We start from the raw sequence: 26,228 nt of genomic DNA, 5'->3' as shown, positions 1-26,228 counted from the left end.
CCCTATAGCATTCTTTGCAAGGAGAGGGCTAGGAGCTCATTTCATTTTGGGAGCAGTACCTGGGGGTACAGCTTCTCTAGAACTTCAACTTTCATGGTGAAACAATAAAGGACAGCTGGATTTTACAGCCTGTTGCTCCTTGCATTTCTTCCTGCTTTACCCAGGAGATACTTCCTGTTGGCTAAGAAGGGCCCTCACAAGAGTGCAGGTGCTGCATTAGGTAATGAGTGCTCTAGAGAGAAGTGGGGGCCCAACAATGCCACTAGAGGAAACGGGGATCTCTGTGTCCATACCCTTCTCAGCTAAACCCTGAGGTCCACTACCATCCTTGCTAACTCTAGAGATGATCCAGGAAGGAGGGGAAGAGGTTTACTGAGCCATAGAGAGAGAGAGAGCTAGCCTAGCCAGCCAACAGCACTGGTGCCAGAGAACGGGTCAAGATATGGGGCTTTTAAACATTGACACCATGTAGCTACAATTCCTGGAGAGAAGCACCGGAAAAATGGGTAATATTCATTAAAGCAATCTTCCCATTCAAATTTTGGAGATTTTGTGTCCAGGACACTTATCCTACATCCTGGACAGGACATCTGATCCCTGGACTGTCCAGACCAATTTTGGACATGTGGCAACTCTAGTGGGGAGTGTATGAAGGGCTTAAACTTAAGTTGCCTCTGGGATGTACATGGACCCGGTGACTGCCAGTTCAGACAAGGAGGGGTAGCTTTAAGGAATGGGGAGAGTGCTCTCCCCTCACCCACCTAACATGTTTCCCCCAATGGTGCTGTGTGCAAAACTGGTCCCACGGGGCAGCAGCGTACCTCCTTGCCATCCCAGTGCATCGCAGACCAGAAGTGGCCAGAAGTGCCTAGTGCACATGCGCACATCACGACGTGTGCACACACACTGGACACTTCCAGCCTCTTCCAGTCTGCAACACACCAAGGCAGCAAGGAGGCATGCTGCCGCCTCATGGGGTTGATTTTGCACACAGTGCCAGCGGGGAGAATGTGATGAGGGGGGTAGGAGCACCTCCCCCAGTCCTTAAAGCTATCCCCCCCCTTAGAACCAGCAGACTTTCGAACCAGTTCGGAGGTCTGTAAAAGGGTGTCTGAACCAGTTCTGTGCACAACCCTAGCCTCTGTATGGTTTGCGCTAAATGTGTTTTACTAGGTTTAAATTAGTCAGTCACAATATCCCAGTTCCTTTCCATTCCAGTAGGAGCAGAGTGAGAAGCAAGCAGGACAGTGTTTTCTGTAGCACATGGATGGATATCCGTAACAAGAGCCAGCCAGGGAGGCGGATAGAATGTGCTGTTGCCTCTTGAATTTCAAGCCACCTACTTATCTCTGAGCAGTAGTGCTGGAAGGTGAGGAGAAGTAGCTAGTACAGATCTTAGCCACACACCACTCAAACCCCTTGTGCTAGCCATTTAATATCTGGATTTGTTTGTGATTTTATCAGTGCTTTCCTAATCTGTCTTCCTTTGTAAAGGTCTGCCTATTTGCATCATTCAATCTTGTTCATTTTTCAACAGATATAGAGAGCAGACAAGCAGGGAAAGTTAGCATGCTCCTCCTAATGAAAGCCACTTGAGAGTATGAACAATAGAGAAACAAGGCAATTGGTGAATGCCCCCTATTTGAAGGCCTGTGTGAGAAGGGAAGTATGTATGTGCAATAATGTTGGTCTCAAGCACTAAATATCAGTAGAAACAATATCAATGATATCTGATAATATCTATATCAGTAGAAACAAGAGCTCCATCTTTGCAAGGAGCCAATAAACTAGCTGAATGTGAGGCTTGGCTTGCAGTCCTGCACAGGTGGAGAGAGAGGGGGAAGTGATTTTTGCTTCTCTCCTCTCTCCACAAAAGCCTCTTTCTCTGCCAGGAATATGTCCCCGAAGACTGTGCGACCCTCAGGGACATAGTCATGGCAGAGAAAGGGGTTTTTCGTGGGAAGGGAAGAAAAGCTAAAATAGTTTCCCCCTCCTCCTTAACCCATGCTGGGCTGCAAGCCAAGCCTTGCTCTCAGCTAGTTTACAGGTTCCTTGCAACGATGGAGATCTGCTCTGCCCTTATAAGAGTGCACTGCATGTCAGTCACTGTATATGGATATTAAGGCCATCAGATTTCATGGGATTAGTAATTATGGGGTTGTTAATATGGGGAGCATCTTTTACTGCCATACCTTCCACATCAACAGGAGTGCTGTTAACTCGTCTAGCATTAGCATTCCATGCCACGAAGAACCAAGGAAGTAATGGAAATAATTTGGAAAGTGGACTCTAAAGTCCATAAAACTATGCACTGGAAGAACATAGCTTTTTGGTCAGATTTCTTTCATCCAAGCTTGCTGCAATTGTAAGCAGCAAGTTGCTTCATTAACCCATTTAGAACAACATTGCCTGTGAGGTATTTTAAACATGTTGCCCATCTTCAGTAAGTCAGTGCATGTTGTGCTTTCTCTCCTTATCTCTGAAGGGCAATCGTTGTATGGAAGAGCATGTAGCAGAAGTGTATAGGCCTAGCTAGTTCAATACACAATATTGCCAGTTAAAGGATCTTAGACAGCAGAAGACTTATAACCACTGCTACTTGTGATGTGCAGCACCAGCCAATAGAGCACTGGCCTGACTTTATATGAGACAGCTCATTATAGTCTTTGTTGTTCCCTTTAATGTAGGATAAAACTAACTCAGTTTTGTATGGCCAGGTTTACTGATTTTAGATCAACAGTATATGAGATGCACGTTAGTTTGTAAAATCATTCACACAAACAAAACCCCTGGGGCTAGGGAGAGCTGGGAGAAAGGCAGGATTATACCTACCTTCCCCCACATGAGCAAGGGCTCATCTGTGCTTAGCTGCACCATGCACCCATACGATCAGCACAGCAGAGAGGTCTTCAGCAGAGATCTGGAGGAGGAAGTCCTCCAGTATCCCACAACGCATTGTGCAGGCAGCAGAGAGGCTACCCACATCAGTGCAGCAGCTCCTGGCTTCCTGGCTGCTCTATAGGTGGCACTCAATGGTTGGAAGCAAGCCGGGCTGCTGGGAGCTGATACAAACAGCCCAGATCACACACATGATGGAGGCTGTGAGGTAAGATGGGGCCTTTCCCCTCTTACCTTGGTTAACACCAAGGTAAAACTATAGGGGAGCCCTGATCTGGAGTAACAGGGTAGGAATGGGTCCTATATCTCCATACGAGCCTCTCTACCTGGTTTTCCTGCTCCTACCCTGCTTTGGCCAGTCGTGAGAATGACCTTAGTTTCATAAGAACAGCTCTGCTGCTTAAGGCCCAAGGTCAGCATCCTGTTTCACACCGTGGCCCACCAGATGCCTCAGGGAAGCCCACAGGCAAGAGATGAGGGCATGCCCTTTCTCCTCCTATTGCTCCCCTGCAACTGGCATTGAGAAGCATCTTGCCTCTATCTTAAAATATGACTTTGCCTGATCTCTTTAAATCATTGAGTAAGTGGACATATTTGAGAATTCTCAAATGCTCTTACTCAAACATTCTAACATTCAAAGTGTTCCACACTATGTAGTCTTATTGTGTCAATCATCATCACCATGGTTTCATTCATTTTTCTAGATCTCATTGATTACTTTCAGGCTGCACTGAATGCCATATGCATTATATTCTAATCTAAAGCTTGACCTCAAACTAACTACATAGAACAGATAACTTTAAAAAGCTGTAGAGTAATCATTGTTACCACTGGGAGCTGCATTCCAAGGGCAAAGAGCAGGCAAGGATGATTCTGTGGCAGGTGCTTCTCTCCAAAAATATTTCCCACTTCCCCATCCACCAGACTGGTACTTCACAGCAAAGTGTCAGACAATACAATCACAATGGTTGTTCTCACAACCATCCCTACCTGCGTGGCGTAGTGCTAGCCTGGGTCGGGCTGGTTGCGAGAAGCGCCAAGATCGCTTCTGATCCCGGTGGTCCTCCACTGGGTAGCCTGGGTGTGAAGCCCAGGCTAAAAGTAAGGTATGAGGGCGCACCCGTGCCTCTTACCTCACTGCCCAGTTGTGTGGGCGCTCAATCTGCCAGCAATTCATTTTGGGCTGCTAGCACCCACTGAGACTATAGAGCCAGGGGGAAGGAGCAGGAAGTTCCCCAATGCATGGTGCTTTGTGGGATTCCTGGTAGGGGTGTGCATGGAACCGGCTGGCCTGGTTCGGTTTGAGTCTGGACTGGACTCAAACTTGACAGGCCAAGTTCAGTCTGGCCCCCATCGAACCCCCCGGTCCAGTCCGGATTCCCTCCCCCCGCAAATTTTTAAAAATTAGAAAATTAAAAATACCTCTAGCCCCTTCAGGGGGCTTCCTGTAGGCCATGGGTGTGTGTGTGTGTGTGTGTGTGTGTGTGTGTGTGTGTGTGTGTGTGTGTGTGTGTCCGTCCACAAAGGTTCTCCCTTTAAAAAAAAAAAATTGAAAAAATTTGTGCACTTGTCCAGAGGTTCGGTTCCAGTACGGATGGAACCGGGATGGGGTTTGGTTCGATCCCAAACCCCCAAACCTCTGGACCGAACCTCCGAACCTCCGGACCAGTCCGCACATGCCTAATTCCCCCCCAAGTTCGGTGCATTGTGGGATTCCTGGCAACCATGCTCCATCCCACCCCCCACCCTCTGGATCACTATGCTGCTCGCCGCCCTGCTGATTGTGTGGGGGAAGAGGTCATGTGGGGGGAGGTAGGTAGGCTCCTGCCTTTCCCCCCAGCCCTCCCTAGCCCCAACACCAATGATTGTGTGAATAACCTTATATTATATGATGGTCCTATAGCATGAATTAATTATTTTAAATATTAATTATTTTCTTCATTCACTCACCCCTCTATCTCAGAACAAGCTGCAGAAGTCAGTGCAGTCAGGTAGGTAAGAGACTCATTAATTACCTTAATTATGTCAATTACCTGACCCCTTTAAATATTTAATGTATAGCAAAATCCTTGCTCCCTGATTAATGTTCTTTGCTACCCCTTTATGCTTCCAGACTGGTTGTTCTAGAATTGCTCCTGATTGCAGCTACAGAAGCCCCTTATTCATAGCAGAAGCACTGCAGGGGCAAATTAAAATCCTCATCTCCCATGATGCAGTCCTGATCTGGATAGGGGCCCCAATGGCTCCTATTTAAATAAGAAAATACAAGTACACCAGGGTCAATAGTCTATTAGCATAATGTGCAGTTTGGTACAACTGTGTGCTCCTCTTCTCAGCTCAAGAACATAAGAAATCTAGAACCATAAGATTCTGGATCACACTGCAATTTCACATTATTCTCAGTAAAAGAAACTAGCTGGGAGCTTTCCAAATTAAACCCTACAACAATGTCACTGCAGATCTGCTAAGTGCCCTTCCCTACCTGTTGTATTGTGACACCACAGTCCCTGCACTGACAGCAAGGTGCCATTCACATTTCTGATGCCTTATTTCAGATTTTATCTTTACATTATAGTGCTACAACAATGCAAGTCCATTACAGGAAAATAGCTGTATTTTGGAGTTTGAGATTCTGGGGATTATTTTCAATACGATCCTGCCAAGTCAAAGCATTTTACCCCTGTTGTAACCTGTAATCTGGAAAGTGCCCTGCAGGAATTTTGGAAGCAGTTTATATATAAGCAGAATGTTTAAAAACATCCTAATTACATTCTAATTCTATATAATTGCTATATAGTTAGGGCAGCTAGGAAACGGCAGTTCGTTAAGATACACCTTTCATACTTTACTATGGCTGTATTCACACATAACAGGAAACCGGAGGTGAAGGAGCTTGAGGTTGAATTTCTTGTACGTCTGAATGCATGCAACTGTGGTTCCATTAGAAAAGCGACCTTAGCTTTCCATTCTCAAACTACAATTTGAACCATCAGATAGTAGTGAATTTTGCTGCTCCTACCTGAGGTTTGTGTTTGGCAGCATTATTTCCGAAGGCAGAATTGGAGTACAGTGAGCTGTAAGTGGAGTTGAGGGAGGAGGCTCCTCCCTCTCCCTGGCTGTGATTGGCTGCCAGGACTGTCCTTCATGCAAGAAGGAAGCCCACATAGCCAGCTCCCCTGGCCAAACAGCAAGTTCTCCCTCCTCTTTGCAGTCTCTGAGACTGTAATTTTGAACATCTGTGTTGTGGGGTGGGGACATTCAATGGAGCAAGGACCATGTGGAAGGAGCTTTCTCCCTCAACTCTGGTTGCAGCTTGCCTATAATTCTATTTCTGCCTGTAGTGATCAGCCTTCCCTCCCTCCAAGGCAGTAAACCCTTGTCTTGATACACACGCTGGTGAACCCCAGGGCAGCCAATCAGTACAACAGGTGAGTGGGACATAGAGAGTAGTTGCTGGGAATTCTGGGAACAAGAAGGGTGATCTTTGTTGGAGAGAAGCACATACAGAAAGGCTCAGTGAAGGGCAAGGAGTTTTTGCTCTCTTGTGGTCAAAGCCAGCATGGAGGTTTCTCTCATGGAATAACTGCAGATCCTTGAGAGACAGGATTGCAGGAAGCTTGATTCCCATCAGGTGTTGGGTGAGTTTTCGAGGAAAGGGGATTCAGCATAGGGAATAGTTTATCAGATTTTGCATTAGAAACTTCTATTTCTTTGTGTGTGTGCTTTGCATATTCCTGATACTGTTCTATTATTGTTTACCTGCAATGTAATTAAAATAAGATACACTAAACTATGCTCAGCCCACCTAAGGTGTTGCAAAAGACTGTAAACGTTTAAGCATGCCTAAATGCAAACTGCAACTGTTGCCTAAGACAACCTATTTTTGTAACCTACTAAGTATTTTGGAATGTATCTAAAACTGAAAGCCTCAGATGAAAGCAGTCTCTAGTAATTGAATAAAACTGGGGTTGTTCTTTTTTTTGTTCTTTTCTTTTTACAAGCCTTTCAGAGTCAGTTTTTAACTAGGAAAAGAGGGGGCAGAAAAAGTGATTTCTCTGGTGCAAAAGCGTCCTCAAGAGCTCAGCAGCTATCAATTTTTTTCTCATCCCATGTACATATACACATGGAAGGTTTTTTGTATTTGCCCAATACTCAGTTACAGAGGGAACTTGGATTAAAGCACCCAATCCTGGTCTGGTTATCTACAAGCTTTAGGGTGCTTTAGGGTGCTTGGTGGCAGCATTTTAAATCTACCGGAAATATAGAAAGGTTTTATGAGAAGCCCACCCAGGCAGCTCAGCAGGGATGACTCAGCATTTTCTTTCCCTAGCTCTAAGGCAAAGGTTTTCATTTGCTACACTGCCCTTGGGCATAACACTGCTAAACACAAACCTCATGTAGGAGCAGTGAAACACACTACAACCCAAGGGTTCAAACAGGAGTTTGGGAAGGGAAACCTCAGGTTTCTCATTATGTGCAAATGCGGCCTTTATTTTCCCCTGGCTACAGCCCATGTAATTGCAATAATGTTTGGAGGTCAGAGCCACACACCTGGGAGGATCCCTACAATCTGTCCCACCCACACAGCCAAAACATTCCTGCAGCAGAGTCAGGAGACCCCCTCAGAAAAATGGCTCCTGTGTGTCAGGGCAGGCTTGGTTCTCTTCTCTTTAAACTATTTAATTGTTGGGCGATCAGTTGGTTCAAGAGGAGTTTTTCTTGAGAGGTTCAATATCCTTGACTAGATTTGGATTTTGCGAATTTTGTTATCGTAATATTCCTTACTCCTTATATATACACATATATACATATATAATTACTATTATTGTATCTTTCTTATGTATGGGTTAGATAAGATGGACAAGATCTTGTTTGTAAACATGTATGGTTTTCTGGACTCTCAGAGATGTAGCCTTTTCTGTTTCTACCTTTAATACTAATAAAAGCATTTTTTAAAAAGAAAAAAAGGAAAATGGTTCCTGTGTTGCTGCAATAATGTATCCAGGATCCAGTTGCTATTTAGTTAAGACAGGCACCATTTCTAAGGCAAAGCTGTAGCTGTCTTTCTGCCTCTCTCTTCCCTCCCCAGTGTTTCTATTAATACCAAACTACTCGTGCTTCAGATCATCCCCTTCTGAGTTCCAGCACCCAATTGATGTACACACAGGTGGAAACCAGATTCTAACAAGCAGCCTCCTGCTGCTGTGTTTTTAAAACAAGACATCAAGCATTGTTACCTTCAGCCCTCACTTCCCCATGTTTCATCTCCCTGCCTTGGCTCTAGGTTGCATTGGGGCTAATTTATGAGAACTGCTGTGTTTAATGGGGAAAACTTTTCTTGAAATCAAAGTCTGGTTCCAAATTTGAACAGACTTGCTGCCTGGCTTCGTACACTCACTTTCTGCAAAGTGCAATGAATAAGATGAGCAACCAGCTGCTTTTGCTAATGGATGACAAAGGTCCCTTCCATGTCATGGCCTGGAGCTTTCTCAGACAGCAGACTTTCCTGTAGATTTTCTTCGAGGCTTTATTGTGTGTTCAAAGTTGCCCCCAAAACCCGACACAAAAAGTGGTTTTTTTAATACCTCGGATATAAATTGGGCTACACTCTAATGTATGATGAAAAGCCCGAATTGTATGTGAAGTGCTCCCTGATAGCTCACAGGGACTTCTAGGTAAATCTGGCCAATATGTGAATGCACACACTTCCATTCCAGAGGAGATGCAAACTAAAAGCTGGGTGTGAAATTTCCTGGAGGCGTCAATGGCAGAGTACCTGCTTTGCCTGCAGAAGTCCCTAACATCTCCAGAGAAGAATCTCTGGGAGCAAAGTAACTCTTCTTGACACTCAGGAAAGCCACTGCCAATCAGAAGTAGTAAAAATGGCTCGACAGACCAGTGTGGTGTAGTGGTTAGAGCAGGCGCGTAACAATGATAGGGCAAGGGGAGACAGTTGTCTGGGGGCCCCACTGCCTGGAGGGGCCCCCCAGAGGCACCTCACGTGACTCCCCATTGCCCCCTGCCCACCCCCAAGGCCCCTCAGCCACTTGCCCTCTTCGCCGTCTCTCCTGCTTGTTCTGCTGGCCGCAATCGAAGCAGCAGGCAAGCTGCAAAGAGCTCCTTTTCTCCCGCCTCTCAGCTGATCGGCGGGTGGGCGGGGCTTCCACGGAGGCCTCCCTGTAGGCCGCAGTGAAGCCTGAACTCGAGTAGGGCCCAAGCAAGCCCGGAAGGAGGAGGCAGCCAGAGTGTTCTCGGCAGCAGAAGACCCCTTGCTGCCCTGCTTAACCCAGACCAGCATTTGCCAGGTAGAGTGTGAACTCCTTTTTGTGGTTACCTTTCCCGCCCACCCCCCCTATAGGGATCTGCTTGCCATAGGGCTTGGATATGGGGGGGGGGAGGGACCGAGAAGTCTCTGAATATTTATTTTGAAACAGCTTGGAAAATTTGCTGACTTAAAAAAAAACTGTCTAAAAAGTCCTATAAGTGGCTTGTTTCATGGCAGAAAATTGCAAAAACTTCTGGAACAGTATTTTATTAATTTTATTTATTCATTCATTCATTTATAAATGCACTTATGATCAAGTTGTTTTGCAACCCAGAAGGTCTGAGTGAGAACTGTGAAGCATGTGTGGTGCTTTTATTTTATTTTTCTTGTGTGTTCACTGCTCCCCAATAACTTGCAGGGACTTCAGGGTAAATCTGGCCAACATGTGAATGCAGCACCTCCATTCCAGAGGAGATGTGTCTTAAAGGGCTTTAAAAGCCTCCTGTGAAAAACCTCCTGCAATCAAACTTGACTGAATTTGTTCAGAATTCTGAGAAAACAAACATAGGTTCACCCTGCATGGTTGAAAGTCTCCTTTGCTAATCTGCAGCGAGGGGCCCATTTTAATAATTCATCTTTCTAGTGTGTTCTAGGCATTAAAAGTAAAACAAATGTATAGTACTCAATGTATATCACTATATATTGTGACGTGTGTGTGTATTCAGTGAAATGTATTTGCAGGCAGCATACTTATTTTGGAATATCAGACTTAAATCCTTGGGGGCCTGGGGTGTGCGGAGGCCCTGGACTTTGGGGGGGGGGCCATTTTAAAATCTTGTCTCTGGGCCCACTCCAACTTTGCTACGCCCCTGGGTTAGAGTGCTGGACTAGGACCGGGGAGACCCAAGTTCAAATCCCCATTCAGCCATGATACTAGCTGGGTGACTCTGGGCCAGTCACTTCTCTCTCAGCCTAGCCTACTTCACAGGGTTGTTGTGAAAAAGAAACTTAAGTATGTAGTATAGCGCTCTGGGCTCCTTGGAGGAAGAGCAGGATATAAATGTAATAATAATAATAATAATAATAATAAAAAATAAATAGGTCTGACTGACGATGGGTCTGACTCCCAAAGCTGCTGTTTTATAACTTCTCTCATAAACACAAAACAATCTTATGTGGATTTAACTAAGACTTTACTTCAGAAACAACTCCATTTTCTCCTTCGCCTTTCCCTCCCTTTTCTTTCTGACTCCATCCCCACCACCTCCCACACACTATAGGATCCCTATAGGATCTGTACTGAGACAAATTTCCAAACAACAAAACAGAGCGAATTATAAACAGATTACTAGATAGAATACAACAGCCACTCAGTACCAAAGCCATTATATGTGTTCAGTGACAGCACATATGATTTGCAGATATTCTTAGTTTCGGTTATTGACATCTGTAGTTAAAGTATCTGCAAAGATCTCTGTCTGAGAGGTTGGAAGGTTGTTGCCAGTCAGGGTAGACCATACTGGATTAGGCAAAATGTTGATCTGATTCAATAATACTGACTGTATACAACTTGAACTAGAACTGCTTTCTTTAATCTGTGCCCTGTTCTTTGACTGATGGGAGAGGATTTTTTTTTTTTTAAGGGAGAAAGAGAATAAATCAGCCAATTTCAAGTCAGTATCTACAGGAGGGAGCAAATAGCATCAAAACCAGAATTATACCAAGCTGAGTCAAATTGTCTGCCGACTGCAAAAGAGGAAAGTAAGTCCACTGAGCACCAAGTTGAAAGAGACAAGCCAAGGGCAGAGTCAGAGGCTGGAAGCTGTCCAAAGAAGACAGGAAAATGAATGAAGCACAGCAGGAAGGTCCAGGGAGCAAGAAAGCAGGAAGAAGAAATTCAGCCGAAGTAGAGAGGAGGAGAACAGGAGGCAGGCAGGTAGAACTTGGGGAGTTCTTCTGAGGTTCCTATGGAATAGTTTGGTAGTTCTATGCTGAAACATCCACCCCACCCCCCGCCATGCACCCCTCCCCCCCCCTCTCTCTCTCTCTCACACACACACACAAACACACACTCTCTTTCCCTGCCACTGTCAGATTCTGCAGCAGTTACCAAGTTTGTCAGAAAGCTACACCGTCCCTAATATTATGAGCTCTCTCCTCCCTGGCATATGGAATGTATGTTGCAGGTGGACTGCGAATGACAGTGGCTATAGCACATTGAGTGACTCTAGAATACAGACATATTATTAATAATATTTATTATTATTGCTTGTTTACACAGTCAGACAGGTGTTATTGACTGGTTTGTTTTATCCAGACATCGAGTCCTTCCCAAGGACCTAGGATGGCTGAATTTTATTGTCAATGTTGTTGTTATTGTTATAAATATCGTTGCAGAATATAGGCTGTTCCCAGTAAAGCTGCTTTTTGTAATTGGTTGATGGTGATTTCTGTGGCCCCTATGGTGTTGAGGTGCTCTTCAAGGTCTTTTGGAACTGCACCCAGGGCGCCAATTACCACTGGGATGATTTTGGTCTTTTTCTGCCACAGCCTTTCAATTTCAATTTGTAGATCTTTGTATTTGGTGATTTTTTTCTATTTATTTTTCTTCTATTCTGCTATCCCCTGGTATTGCTATGTCGATTATTTTGACTTGTTTTTCTTTCTTCTTGACTAGTTATATCTGGTGTATTGTGTGGCAGATGTTTGTCTGTTTGTAGTCGGAAGTCCCATAATATTTTTGCATCTTCATTTTCTACAACTTTTTCAATTTTATGGTCCCACCAATTCTTGGCTACAGGTAGCTTGTATTTTTTGCAGATGTTCCAGTGTATCATCCCTGCTACCTTGTCATGCCTTTGTTTGTAGTCAGTCTGTGCGATCTTTTTACAACAGCTGATTAGGTGGTCCACTGTTTCATCTGCTTCTTTACAAAGGCGGCACTTGCTGTTTGTGGTTGATTTTTCAACTTTTGCTCTTATTGCATTTGTTCTTAGTGCTTGTTCTTGTGCAGCCAGTGTTAAACCCTCTGTTTCTTTCTTCAAGTTGCCATTCTTAAGCCATTGCCAGGTCTTGGTGATGTCTGATTTTCCACTTATATTGTGCAAATATTGACCATGCAGGAGCTTATTTCTCCATTTTTCTGCTCAGTTCTTGACTTGTTCTTTCTTGTAGGCCTGCTTTGTTTGATTGGTGTTGAATAGTTTCTCATTCTTGACCATTTTAAGTGCATCTTCTTCACTGTCCCCTATATATTCTTCAAGGCCTCTTTTCTCCTCCTCTACTGTTTGATGGACTTGCAGCATTCCTCTTCCACCTGAGCTGCAAGGGAGGTATAGCCTATCTACATCACTGCGGGGGTGCAGAGCATGATTGATGGTCATGATTTTCCTGGTCTTATGATCTAGCGTCTCTAGCTCTGCCTGGGTCCAGTCTATTATTCCTGCAGTGTATCTGATAACAGGTATAGCCCAGGGGTTTATGGCTTGTATGGTGTTCCCGCCATTGAGTTTGGACTTGAGGATTTTTCTAACTCTCCTGATGTATTCACTTCCCATTTTTCTTTTAACTTCAGTGTGTGCAATGTTATCAGCCTGGAGAATGCCCAAGTATTTGTAATGTTCTTTCTCTTCCAGGTTCTTGATCTTGCTTCCTTTGGGCAGTTCTATTCCTTCTGTTTTTGTTATTTTTCCTCTGTTCATTATTGATGCAGCACACTTGTCTAGTCCAAACTCCATTGCTATATCGCTACTGAATATACGGACAGTGTTTAGCAGTGATTCAATTTCTGACTGGGACTTTCCATACAACTTCAGATCGTCCATGTACAGCAGATGGTTGATTTGACTTGATGTTTTAGATGTTTGGTATCTGAGGCCTGTTTTATTTAGTATTTGTGAAAGTGGGGTCATGGTGATTACAGACAACAGAGGGGATAATGAGTCCCCTTGGAAAATGCCTCTTCTAATGCTAACCTGTCCAAGTGTCTCGCCATTGATTGTTAACTGTGTACTCCACATGCTCATTGCTTTTTAAAATAAATATCTGAATGTTTTTGCTGACACCAGTTGTTTCTAAACATTTTAGTATCCATGTGTGAGGCAATGAATCGAAGGCTTTCTTGTAGTCAATCCATGCAACACTTAGATTGGTTTTTCTTCTCTTGCAATTTTCTAAAATCATTTTGTCAATCAGTAGCTGGTCTTTTGTGCCTCTGGTGTTCGGGCAATTTCCTTTCTGTTCAACTGGAAGCTGTTTGTTAGTTAATAATAATTAATTTATTATTTTATTTATTTATTTATTTATTTTATTTGATTTCTATACCGCCCTTCCCAAAATGGCTCAGGACGGTTTACACAGAGAAATAACAAACAAATAAGATGGATCCCTGTCCCCAAAGGGCTCACAATCTAAAATGAAACATCAGATAGACACCAGCAACAGTCACTGGAGGGGCCCCAGCTCTCCCCCAGCTAAATGAAGAGAATCACCACATTAAGAGGTGCCTCGTTGCCAGGTTAGCAGGGGTAAGCATATAATCCTGGTTTTATTCCATGAAAGGAAGCTGGCATGCCAGCCAGTGGCATAGCAGCCGGGTTGAAGGCAGCCTGGGTGCACACTCCAGGGCACCCTTCCGCCCCTTTGCTCACCACTTTGCTTCCCCCACCCACCCCTCTGCTCACCAGGTGATGGTTTGTTTCCCACTGCAGCATGGAGTTGGGGGGGAGTATGGTGGTGGAGGTGATCAATATGGGGCAGGGCACGCTCCCAATTGTGGCAATGCCCCTGATGCCAGCTGCAAAATACCTGCTCTGGTTAATCTAAGAATATCCCTTTGGGCTGCCTGTCACCTCCTTTCCTGTGCCTTTAACCCGCATGATGGTGAAATATCAACAACTGCTGCTTCTCCTGTCACTATGGTTCCATGATTAGAAATGCTGTGTCTGTTGAGTTTCTCACAGACATGCAACTATTAAAAGCAGAGAAGCTTCTTTCAGAATAGGAGGAGGCAAATGGAACTCAAATGTTCTGATCCATAGAGAGGGTGATACACATACTTTTGTACACAAACCATGCATGTGATGGCACAGGCTTGCAAAAATCTCTCAAATGCGCAGGCACACTACACAGCTGGCAAAAGATGCTGGCCCAAACAGACGGCCCCAGCGTTGCTCTGGCCATTATCGCTGCTGCTGGGGGAGAGGGGAGAAGGGAAAAGGACTGCTCCACTCCCACTAGGCAGCCACCCCTCAGCTGCAGTAATAATAATAATTTAAAAAAACATGGGGGTTTGGCGCAGCGGGTGCGGGGTGCCTGCTGGAGGCCACTGGCCATTTGGAGCCCCCACTCAGACCTTCGAGGACCAGACCAGGTCCCCAAGGTCTGGGGGTTAGAGTGCCTCTGCTTTTAAACAAAACTGCAGTTTGCAATTTTAAACAACTGTTTGTTTAACTGTACAACAGGGACATCAACATCCAAGATACTCTAGAGAAGATATTCCCTACTTGCAAGAACCTCTAGTACAGGAAGTTAGATCAGCACTCCGGTCATTACCAAATCAGAAGGCTACAGGAATTGATGGAATAGCTACAGAGATATGGCAAGCAACAGAAGAAGGATCAGTCAAGGCTCTAACCAAATTATGCCAGCAAATTTGGAGAATGACACAGTGGCCAACAGATTGGAAGAGGTCAGTCTACATACCCATACCCAAGAAAGGAGACTTAACAGATTGTGCAAACCATCACAAAATATCCTTAATTTCACATGCTAGCAAAATAATGCTCAGGATCATTCAATGCAGATTAGAGCTCTATGTGGAAAGGGAAAAGCCAGATATTCAAGCTGGTTTCAGAAAAGACCAAGGAACAAGAAACATCATTGCTGATTCATGCTAGATAATTGAGAAAGCCAAAGAATACCAAAAAGAAGTCAATATGTGCTTTATTGACTACAGAAAAGCCTTTGATTGCATCAACCTTGTCAAGTTGTAGAATATCCTTAGGAAAATGGGCATCCAAGAACATTTCACTATTCTCATGAGAAACCTATACACAGGACAGGAAGCCACAGTCCACACAGAACATGGTGAAACAGACTGGTTCCAGATCGGCAAAGGAGTAAAACAAGGCAGTATACTTTCTCCGTATTTATTCAATTTATATGCTGACCAAATACTGAGAGAAGCTGGATTGGAAGAAGATGAGCATGGTTTTAAAGTGGGAGGAAGAAACATCAATAACTTGCACTACGCTGATGACACCAGTCTGATAGCTGAGAATGCGGATTATCTGCAAGCTCTAGTAATGAAAGTCAAGGAGCACAGTGAAAAAATGGGACTACAATTAAATGTAAAGAAGACTAAAATACTGACAACGGGTACAGCAACCAGCCTCAGAATTGATAATGAAGACATTGAAGTGGTGGATAGCTTCTGCCTTTTAGGATTGACTGTCAACAGTAAAGGATCCAGCAGTCAAGAAATATGCTGCAGACTAGCACTTGGTAGGGTTGCAATGAAGGCCTTGGAAAGGATATTTAGATGCCATGACATGACTATACCTACAAAGATCAGAATCGTCCGGAAAGTGGTTTTTCCCATGACACTCTATGGATGTGAAAGCTGGACTTTGAAAAAGTAAGATAGAAAAAGTATTGACGCTTTTGAACTTTGGTGCTGGAGAAGACTTTTGAGGATACCATGGACAGCCTAGAAAACAAACAAATGGGTCATAGAACAAATCAATCCAGAATTTTCACTCTAGGCACAAATGACCAGGCTCAAACAATCATACGTCAGATGTTCATAATGCTGGGAAAAGTTGAAGGAAATAGAAGAAGAGTACGACCAACAGCAAGGTGGATGGACTCGGTTATGATAACAATGAATGCACCACTGAGAGACATTAAAGGCCAAGTTGAAGACAGATCATCCTGGAGAGAATCTATCTGTGTGTTGCTGAGAGTTGACACTGACTTGATGGCACTTAGTCAATCAATTGTTTAGGTATTATTCAGGTCGTTGTGATGCTGAGTTAAATGCATGACATTCTTATCTAAATGTATAACATTCTTATCTGGTGAACATTTTTAAAGGCCTTGTTTTAGACTCTGCCTTACTTAAATGTGAAACAGAAAAAAGTAAAAATCCAATGTTATAAATAGAATAGAATTGTAAAGTACAATTATTTCCTTCCATTTTTATGGTGTGTGTGGTATCTATAATGCACACACATTAATGCACATGTGCGCACCCTGCCTTGATACTGCCGCCCAGAACAATACTCATTCCACGCACTGATGAGAAAGATGAGAGGGAACCCTGCTCCCAAGGCCTAGCTTTTCCATCAGTTAAAGGTTCCTCCCAGTTGCCAATTGCCCCAACCTCTATAAAAGGCATAAAGAGACACTAGGCTTGTCCACACTGTTATAAATAGAGTAGGAGAAGCCTAATACCCCAAATTGGGAGCAAAGCACTCTCCCATTTGCCAATCATGTGCCGCTTAGAAGCTTTAAAAAAAGGTTGGAGGGGCAGGAGGTGATTGTGTGGGAAGCAGCAGCTGGGTAGGAGAGGTTTTCATCCTACTTCAATCAGCAGCTGGCGTCTTCTATCCTATTTCTAATCATGTAAACAAGCAGCGGGGAAATGCTTGACTAACAAGTGGAAGGTTGCCGGTTCGAATCCCTGCTGGTACTATATTGGGCAGCAGCGATATAGGAAGATGCTGAAAGGCACCATCTCATAGTATGCGGGAAGAGGCAATGGTAAACCCCTCCTGTAGTCTACCAAAAGAAAACCACAGGGCTCTGTGGGTGCCAGCAGCCAAAACTGACTTGACGGCACACTTCACCTTTACCTAAACAAGCCTACCCTGTATTAAGCAAGACTAATAGTCCATCTCATCCATTACTGTCTATGCAAACAGGGGCTCTTCAGAGACTGAGACAAAGGTCTTTCCCAGCCCTACAGTCCAATATCCTTTAGCTAAACATGCTAGGGATTGACCTTGGGACTATCAGCCTGGAAAGCGATTGCTCCAGGGTCCCTCCTCACCATGGTCCCTCTCCAAAGGTCTTGTCTTCCCTATTTGGGGCTGGTTTGAGGGTTCTCTCAGCAAACTGCTCTCCATCATGGGCCCTGAGAGAGTCCTTCCACCACACTACACAAAGGATATGAGCACATAGGTGGGCTCAGGGGCCATCAGTGGGCCCTCCTGAGGGACCTTGGCAGCTGCCCAGCAGTGCCAGTCTCTGACATTGGCCATGCTGATGCCTGACAGTCCTTCCAGCTCTATACAATCTAGATTAGTGCCAGCTCTTTCCAGACTAGTGGCCGTTCTCTTTAGGAAGAGAGAGGACCTTCCTAGAACTGTGGGAATTTAATGCAGGCACTAGGGAGGTTTAGCCCGGCACCTTGTGCACCCATGCAAAGCATACACTCTTCTTCCACTGTGCTATGGTCCCTCTGAATCTCAGGAAACTGACATAGACCATCTCCATGTTTGTTAATACAAAGCTGGATAACCCAAGCACATTTTCTGCTGTTTGAGAGTGGCTGGAGCAACAAGCCGCTGTGCTAGGCCCAGGTGTCTAATCCTGTCCGGAAGTTCCTTAGAGGCTGCTTCAGAGCCTGAGGATGCAGCTAATGGCTCCTAACTACCACTTGTTCTACATGTAAAAGTAAAGCACAAGACTCAACCTGTGATTGTTTTAGGGCAAGGTTCACTGGCACACAGTGAGCCCTTCCTCACTATCATGGAGAAAGGGCTCTGCACTGCAGGAGACGAAGCCTCAAAATGCTTACCTCCCCCGCAGACAATCCTGGTCTTCTTGCTGGGCGAGCGGATCACTCGCCCAGATGTTCGCCGGCTGCTACCAGTTTGGCAGCCAGGAGGTTTGGGGGCCGGGAGGCCCCTGGGATTTCCATAATGCACTGTGTGAGTGTGTGGTGCATTATGGGTAGCCTCCCGATGCCAGCCAGGAGCCCCCCAGTCTCCAAGCCCCAGCTGGTTGCAGATGTTCAGCAAAATGGGGTTAAGAGGGTGGCTGGCTTGGTGGATTTGCCACGGAGATGCCATTGGGATTAGGCACAATCCCGGCGGTTCTCACGTGAGGGCAAGACCGGGCTTGGCTTTGTTAGTCCATTTTTGCCTGCACATGAGAACAGCCTCATTGTTAAATGAGTCACTGTAATTCCATCTTTCTGTTTAAATAGGAGCTGTATGGGGTGGGGGGCAATAGGAATCTGGACTGGGAGTGATATGGGGCAGGGGAGATTAATTCTCTCCATGATGTTTTTCTGATTAATCTCACCCCTACTCCTCCACACACAAACTTCCCTGGGAGGGAAGCTACTATTGGTGCCCATAAGAGCTCTCTTCGCAGGGCAAACAACAACTATGGAGGGGGTGATTTTTGTTATACAGCATATATAGCACTGGGAGAAATGGTTCAATCCCCCCTCCCATGCTCTCGTCCCTCCCAATCTACAACAGCCCTCCTTCCCGTCAAGGCTTCTATTATTTAAATAAACAGACAGACAGGAAACATGTAGTGCTACCTGCAGGGCCGCCTCTAGGGGATCTGGCGCCCAGATGCAACACTCTGTTGAGCGCCCTTCGTTATCGTGAAAAATAAAAATTTGGAATACAATTAGTGTGTATTCAAAATTTAATACACAAAGATTTTATGTAATTATGTATATAATATTGTATATAATATAATTATGTATTATTATTTTTATTTTATTATTATTTTGCATTTATATCCCGCTCTTCCTCCAAGGAGCCCAGAGTGGTGTACTACATACTTAGGTTTCTCCTCACAACAACCCTGTGAAGTAGGTTAGGCTGAGAGAGAAGTGACTGGCCCAGAGTCACCCAGCAAGTCTCATGGCTGAATGGGGATTTGAACTCGGGTCTCCCCGGTCCTAGTGGGTTTCAGGCAGATTGGGTGGAAGATACTGTATGGGACGGAAGTCTTAGGAAGAAGGCTGAAGATGGAGTCAGAGCTGAAGGAGGAAGGGCAGGCAAAGAGCTAAGGTGCCTGTTCCCTTTCAGGAAGTCAGTTTACCAGGGAAGAGAGTCATTGCTGGCTAGATACCGATGACCTGGGGAATGGCTACCCAGTTTTAATAGTTAATTAGTTTAATTGTTTATCATGTTGTGAACCACCCTGAGCCATTTTGGAAGGGCGGTATATAAATCTAATAAATAAATAAAATAAAGAGAGACCAGATTGAGGACTGCAAGAATTCAAGCAAGCCATCAGGGAACAGCAGCCAAGTCTGTTTGAAAAATTCAAGGCTGAAGAATCCATCCCAGCTGTCAGAAGGCAGGCCTGGCTCAGAACCGTCCAAGGCCTGTGGCATTTAAAGGGATAGCACACCTTTGTCATCAGCTTCGGTGATTGCCACTTGAAAGGACAATTAGGGGGAACTGGTGGAAATGTCAGTTACAGATTCAAACTGATATTATAGGAGGAGAACTGGTCTTGTGCTGGCAAGCATGACTTGTCCCCTTAGCTAGATCCGCTCTGGTTGCATATGAATGGGACACTTGATGTGTGAGCACTGGAAGAGATTCCCCTCAGGGCATGAAGCTGCTCTGGGAAAAGCAGAAGGTTTCAAGTTTCCTCCCTGGCTTCTCCAAAGATAGGGCTGAGAGAGATTCCTGCCTGCAACCTTGGAGAAGCTGCTGCCAGTCTGTGAAGACAATTCTGAGCTAGATAGACCAATGGTATGACTCAGTATATGGCAGCTTCCTATCTTCCTATGTTCCTACACGCAAATAATGTGCCATGCACAGTGTGGCACACAAAAACATTATATCTCACCTCCAGCCCCTCACCTCTGGCTCTGACTTTACAAGAAGTAAGGTCTCCAGGATAGCTGAGAAGAGATAAGTATCTGCCTCTCAAGCTATATTATTTATGGCATATAGAAGAACAGGTTCATTTCTCATGGGGTTATGAAATCTCATGGCTCCTCTGTCCCTTACAGATTATTATGACATTTATATCCTTCTCTTCCTCCAAGGAGCCCAGAGCGCTATACTACATACTTAAGTTTCTCTTTCACAACAACCCTGTGAAGTAGGTTAAGCTGAGAGAGAAGTGACTGGCCCAGAGTCACCCAGCTAGTTTTATGACGGAATGGGGATTTGAACTCAGGTCTCCCCAGTCCTAGTCCAGCACTCTAACCACTACACCACGCTGGCTCAAATAGTCCCTACCTATGCCTGTAAATTCTACTCAATTAACTCAAAATAATCATACTGAAAATTAAATAGAACATTATACTGCATTAAGCAACTAAAACATACTGCATTTTTTGCATTTTTGCCCTGGATTTTACAGGCACTGCATGTTTTGCATTCAATACTCTGCCATCCCCAGAATCACAGACACAGAATGATTCCATGCCTGGTATCTCCCCATTTCATAAAACATACATCCCCCATAAGCACCCCCTCCATTTCTGCTTACTGTTTTTGAAATAGGAATGATAAAGGATGCTTCTTGTTTGAAATGAGACTGTGCCTATGGTCTTGCTCGCTCCCCATGTCTCCTTTCTCCTAGCCCAGAGCAAGCAAGGGGAGGAGGAGAGCCTCTGGTCAAGTTTGAGAGTCCCTTTGCAAAACAAAGAGAGTCCCTTTGTTTTGACTTGATGACTTGTTGACTCAGACTGAGCCAGAGCCCAGAGGGGGCAGCTGGGAGAACAAAGGGAAGCCACCCCACCCACCACCCACCTCTGTGAGTCTGTCTGTCTTTGCATTGCAATCCATTTCGGAATCCATTTAGCTGCCTGCAGAGGATTCCCTGTCCTGAAAGAGACAGAAAAGCCTGTTGCTTTTCTTCAAGTTCCATTGGCACCTTCCCACACTCCAGTGGGTGGCGCTCCGATGCTACGCATCTCTTGCTTCATAGAAAAAGCCGGCCCTGGCTTCCTGGAAAGGTTTAAGTTCCAGCTCCTCCACTCAGAAACTACAGCCTCTTCCTTTCTCTGAGTCTTCTAGAGAGAGCAGCAAACAGAAAGAGTGCTCTTTCAAGATATTGCAAAAGGTAGAACAGCAGCAGAACAAAATTATAGCTTTGCAAAATGCATTGCTTTTCTTGGGAAGCTGAGAGAGAGAGAGAGAGAGAGAGAGAGAGAGAGAGAGGTGTGGGGTGACACTTTGATTCCATCTTAAGGCAGAGTTAATGTGAGAAGTTCAGCCCTGAGGCGGGCATATGCCTCAGCCTTCTGTGTTATTTTTTTTATGGGATTTGATTTGTAGCCGGCCAAAAGCTACCTTTCTTGCAGCCTGTTCTTGAAGGGAGCTGTGAAGGAAAGGTTTCCTTTAGAACCATTGCCAGAATCTTCATCTTGGTTCTTATGGGTTTTTTAATTCCATTATCTCAAGGTGAAGCAATCACCATTTGGAAGGAATAGTTGCCATCCCGAGAGAGATCCATCCTAAGAATCATGGATACAAACAGATGAATGCTGATTGCCCCTTTGTCAGCAGATTGCTGTCATGATTACAGAATGACTGAGGTTCTCCTACCATGCTTTATACCTCAGTAATTCTATTAACTCGGAATTCCCCTCTATCTATAGCACTGTTCAGGATGCCTACACACACTTATACTGGGGCAAGTGGGTGGGGCATCCTGCCCCCAGTCCCTCACTCTGTCTCCCAACCCAGCTCTTCATGTTTTTGGTGGCATTGGACTGAAGAGATGGGTGCTGTAAAGTAATTATTGTGCCTGTTTCCGTGACTGGAAAGAAGATGATGTTTTTCTAGCATATCTTTGACCAGTACCTGAGGGCAACCCTCCAGTATTGATCTTTGTTGTGGAAAAGAGTGTGTTCATCCATAGTTCAATCTGAAAAGTGTTGTGGGGTATGAAGCTAGGATCAACCCTGGACATACAAAGTCATCAAGGAAAAAATGCCTTCCTATCATCACTGAGTAATTACAATCAGTCCAGAAATATCTGGTGGGGGCAGCAGGGTGAAGGGGCTGCAGGGGGAGATAGTGTAACTTCATTGCTCATCTTACTAAGCACTAGCTGTCAGATTTTGGGAAGGGCGAGAGCCTGTAAAATAATTATCCTACCAAACTCATTAACTTGCTCTTGTCATGGCTGCAATGAATAATGCACCAAGCCTGTTATGCAAAATGCATGCTCAGAACATTACAATTAAAAATCCATAAGTATTTAAAAGCTTAGAAATGTACAGGAGTGGCCATCTCCATCAATATTCCAGCCCCATTACAAAATATATGCTAAGGACATATTTCACAAGATGCTCCTATTTCAGTCCCCAGGGATGGGCTGAAACATTATTTTATCACACCCATCAGAAGGGATGTATGGCAAGAAAGCATCAGTCAGCATTTCTCTGTGATGACTAAGCAGAAAGACCAAAACTACATATAGCAGACCTGCCATGCTATACAGGGCCTGCGCGCGAGCACACACACACAGCTTGTCTGGGCAGGCCCTGCTTTGTGTGGCCATCTTAATGGATGGCATTTATTCTGTGTGCAGACACCTCTGCTCCTGCAGAGCACAACAGGTCCAAGGATCTTGAAGGTTGGAGTTCATTTTGAGCATCTCCTAGCCAAATTCTTGTGGGCAGTGGTCACCAGCATAACCACCTGAAATGCTCCTCTGGCAGTGTTGTTGTGGGCTGGTATTGTTGCATACCCACATTCCTCTAATGGCATGGTGGATCCCATACTCCTGTAAAATGTACATAGATACTTGAACCACAATGTAATGGCAAAGTATGCTGGACCTCCCCTGCTCCCCAGTAGTCACCTGGTCCAAATAAATGAGGTCAATGTTTCAGACGAATCCGTTAACACAGATGTTTCAGACTGGTGTACTTAGCTCTGAAGATATCCAGATAAGTAACAATATGTGGCAGTTCAGTGAGGATAATTATGAGCCGGGTCTCACGATCTGTGAGACCCGTTTTCATTTGGTGAGTGGGAAGGGAGCCCTGGGCGGCCGGATCGGCCGCCCACATGATGGTCGGCTCCGAGATGGAGCCGGCGGGGTCTGGGGAGCTCAGGGGCCACGCGGCCCCCGGAAGCCCCAGTATGCCCTGCACGAGTGTGCAGGGCATACTGGGGAGACCCCCAAGCTGGAAGGCTGCTTTTAATCCTCCCGGCCGGGGGTCTGCTCACGAGTAGCCGCAGCACGGAGCCGCCCCACGGCTACTCACAAGCAGTTAGCCTGGGTTTGCGGAACGCTCGCTCTGCAAACCCAGGCTAAGAGGTAGGCTACAGGAGCGGGTTAGCCGCTCCGGAACCACCGGGCTCAGCTGTGAGCCTGGTGGTTCTAACAATCACAAAAATCGGGCTAGGATTTTCCTAGCCCAATTTTTGTGATCGTAAGAATAGCCCCATTGCCTATCATTGTAACTACAATAGTGTTGTAAGAATCTAATAATACATCATATTTTATTCATTTGGTTTATCCCAAAGACTTTCAAGTTTGGGGTTCTCATTTTTGCAATGCAAGCTTTGCGGAGAAAAACTGCCAGAGGTAAGTTTTGTGAAAGAAAAAAGAATGGAAAGAAGAAAAAATATTTGAAAAGCACCCAACTGGAAAGTGGATCAATGACAAAGTCTCCTGAATAGAACACATGCAAAACTAGATTTAAATAGATTATGGGGTTTTTAAAAGCTTTGTTATGTATTGTATAGTGTCTCACAGATGGTAACATTTTTGATAAATGTTACAAAAGTGCTGAACAGTGGAATCGATATGCTAAATCTATAAAAGTGTAGCATTAATTAAAATTTGAGGAGTGAGTGGGGCCCACACCAAAAACCTGCACCAGGGTCCATCACATCTTCTGCTGCCTCTGCTCCTCTTTGGCATTTATTGCACACATCCTTCCAGAGGGGGGCAGGAAGGAGTTAAATGGTACCAGAAAATTATTTGACAGCCACTACCAGCTCTGGCTGCCTTTAGTAGCTGAGAGTGGGTTGGGACCAGCATCTTATGAATCATTTCCTCTGACTTCCCAGTGATGGGTCCCTCCCACAGAGGCCTGCCCAACACTCCATTCTCCAACGTTACCAGTGCCTCCCACATTGAAGTCTCTGTCAAACATTATTCCGAATCTCTTCTCTTAAGGCAAGAACACATTTGAACAATAACTTACTTTGCTTAATTTGCATAATATATGCAGCACATAACCTGGAGTTCTTGGGCAGAGATTTTTCAGAGACTGGTTAATGAATACCCTGTACATTGATTCCGGTGTTCTCTCTGCAAGAGAATTCCTGAGTGATGATGATGACATCACTTACAAAGCAGCAAAGTCTGATGAGGAACACACCACCCCCTTCTCTCCTGCATAATTTCTCTTCCCATCTGTCTTGAGTCCCAGCCCTTAAGGTAATCCATCTGAAGAGAATTTCTTTGGAGAAATTTTTAGGATTGAATTACCTGGCCAACACTCTCCCTATTGTGGCAGAGTTATAAAGGAAAACATGCAGGCTTGTCTATTCCACTCATTTGATCAGTATGAAGCAAAATTGCTTCCAGTTTTCAATATTTCAGTATTGAGGCCAATGGCTGCAAAGGCACTGGGAGGATTGCTAAGCATTTGGCACTTTTATACATTGATGAAAATCAAATGTTATGTTACTAAGATTATTTAAGGCAATAAATAATTGTTGATAGAGTTACACTGGCTGCCAGTAGGGTTCCAGGCAAAATACAAAGTGCTGGTTATATAAAGTGCTGGTTTATAAAGCCCTAAATGGCTTAAGCCCTGGGTATCTAAGAGAACATCTTCTTCATTATGAGCCCCACCGCCCATTGAGGTCGTCCGGAGAGATCGTCTCCACTTGCCGCCAGCTCGGCTGGTGGCCACACGGGGAAGGGCTTTCTCGGTTGCTGCCCGAGACTGTGGAATGCGCTCCCTACAGAGATACAATCCTCCCCATCTCTGACAATTTTTAAAAAGCATTTGAAAATCCACCTCTTCACCCAAGCTTTTTCAGTTCTTTAAAATTTTAAGGTTTTAATTTGTAGATGATGTTTAAATTGTTAAATTGTTTTAAGTTTTTGTATATATTTTACTGTTTTATGCTATTGTTAACCGCCCAGAGACAAAAGTTTGGGGCGGTGTACAAATTGGATAGATAGATAGATAAAAACATTTTAAAGTCCTTGTTCTTAGGTTTCTGCTTTTTGACCCACAGTGTCCCCAATATGCTTATAATGCCCTTCCAACATCACAAAATATCTGGCTTCAAACCTAGAGTTCCTCTCCCTTTTGGCAGTGCATCCAACTCACTGTGGGGGGGGGGATTGTGAGTCTGAGCTGTCAGCTGAGTGATTATCAATGCCTGATATTGATTTGCAATTACAAAAATAAAAAATAAAAAATAAAATAAAAAATGACTTGGCCAAGAGAGACAAATCCAGCAGTCTAATGGGGAAAAAGTCACCACAACAAGCATCTATCTGGGATATCTTCCTCATTATGAAGAAGCTGTGTATCTGGTCCAGACTCCTCTAAGAAGCCTGGTGGTAGTTCCTCTACTAACTTATGAAACTCTTTCTAATTTATTTCCATGGACAGCCAGGAAAACAAACAAATGGGACATAGAACAAATCAATCCAGAATTTTCACTCGAGGCACAAATGACCAGGCTCAAACTATCATACTTCAGACACATTATGTGAAAGCCCAGCTCCCTTGAGAAGTGCATAACGCTGGGGAAAGTTGAAGGAAAGAGAAGAAGAGGCTGACCAGCAACAAGGTGGATGGACTTGATTACAACTGCAATGAATGCACCACTGAGAGACCTTAAAGGCCAAGTTGAAGACAGATCATCCTGGAGATAATCTATCTATGTGGTCGCTAAGAGCCAACACCAATTTGACAGCACTTAATCAATCAAACAGGCACAACAGCAGTCCAGACTCAGTGGGGGACACTTTTCGGTGGCACCTCATGGAGATTATTGTTTCACACTCCCACTTTCCAGAGTGGTAGAAGGTTCCTACGGTTGCCAACTGTCCCTCATTACACAGGATGTCTCTCATT

The 26,228-nt window shown here is 44.7% G+C and overlaps 1 long non-coding RNA gene across 2 annotated transcripts; it reads left to right on the top strand.

The window, feature by feature from the left end:
* Positions 1-1,192: 1,192 nt before the first annotated feature.
* LOC128341547 (uncharacterized) lies at positions 1,193-16,304 on the top strand. 2 transcript variants are annotated; one of them, XR_008314439.1, is made up of 5 exons: positions 1,193-1,369; positions 1,538-1,666; positions 4,862-4,889; positions 10,807-11,099; positions 14,626-16,304. It is a non-coding gene; the product is annotated as an uncharacterized LOC128341547 (long non-coding RNA). The 2 variants fall into 2 exon arrangements; XR_008314438.1 differs by having other exon boundaries at positions 1,193-1,666.
* Positions 16,305-26,228: the final 9,924 nt, after the last annotated feature.

The sequence above is a fragment of the Hemicordylus capensis genome, chromosome 2 (genome assembly GCF_027244095.1).
Source record: "Hemicordylus capensis ecotype Gifberg chromosome 2, rHemCap1.1.pri, whole genome shotgun sequence".
Classification (NCBI taxonomy): domain Eukaryota; kingdom Metazoa; phylum Chordata; class Lepidosauria; order Squamata; family Cordylidae; genus Hemicordylus; species Hemicordylus capensis.
Note: the sequence above shows the minus strand (reverse complement) of the source record. Positions and strands in the feature narration are given on the sequence as shown.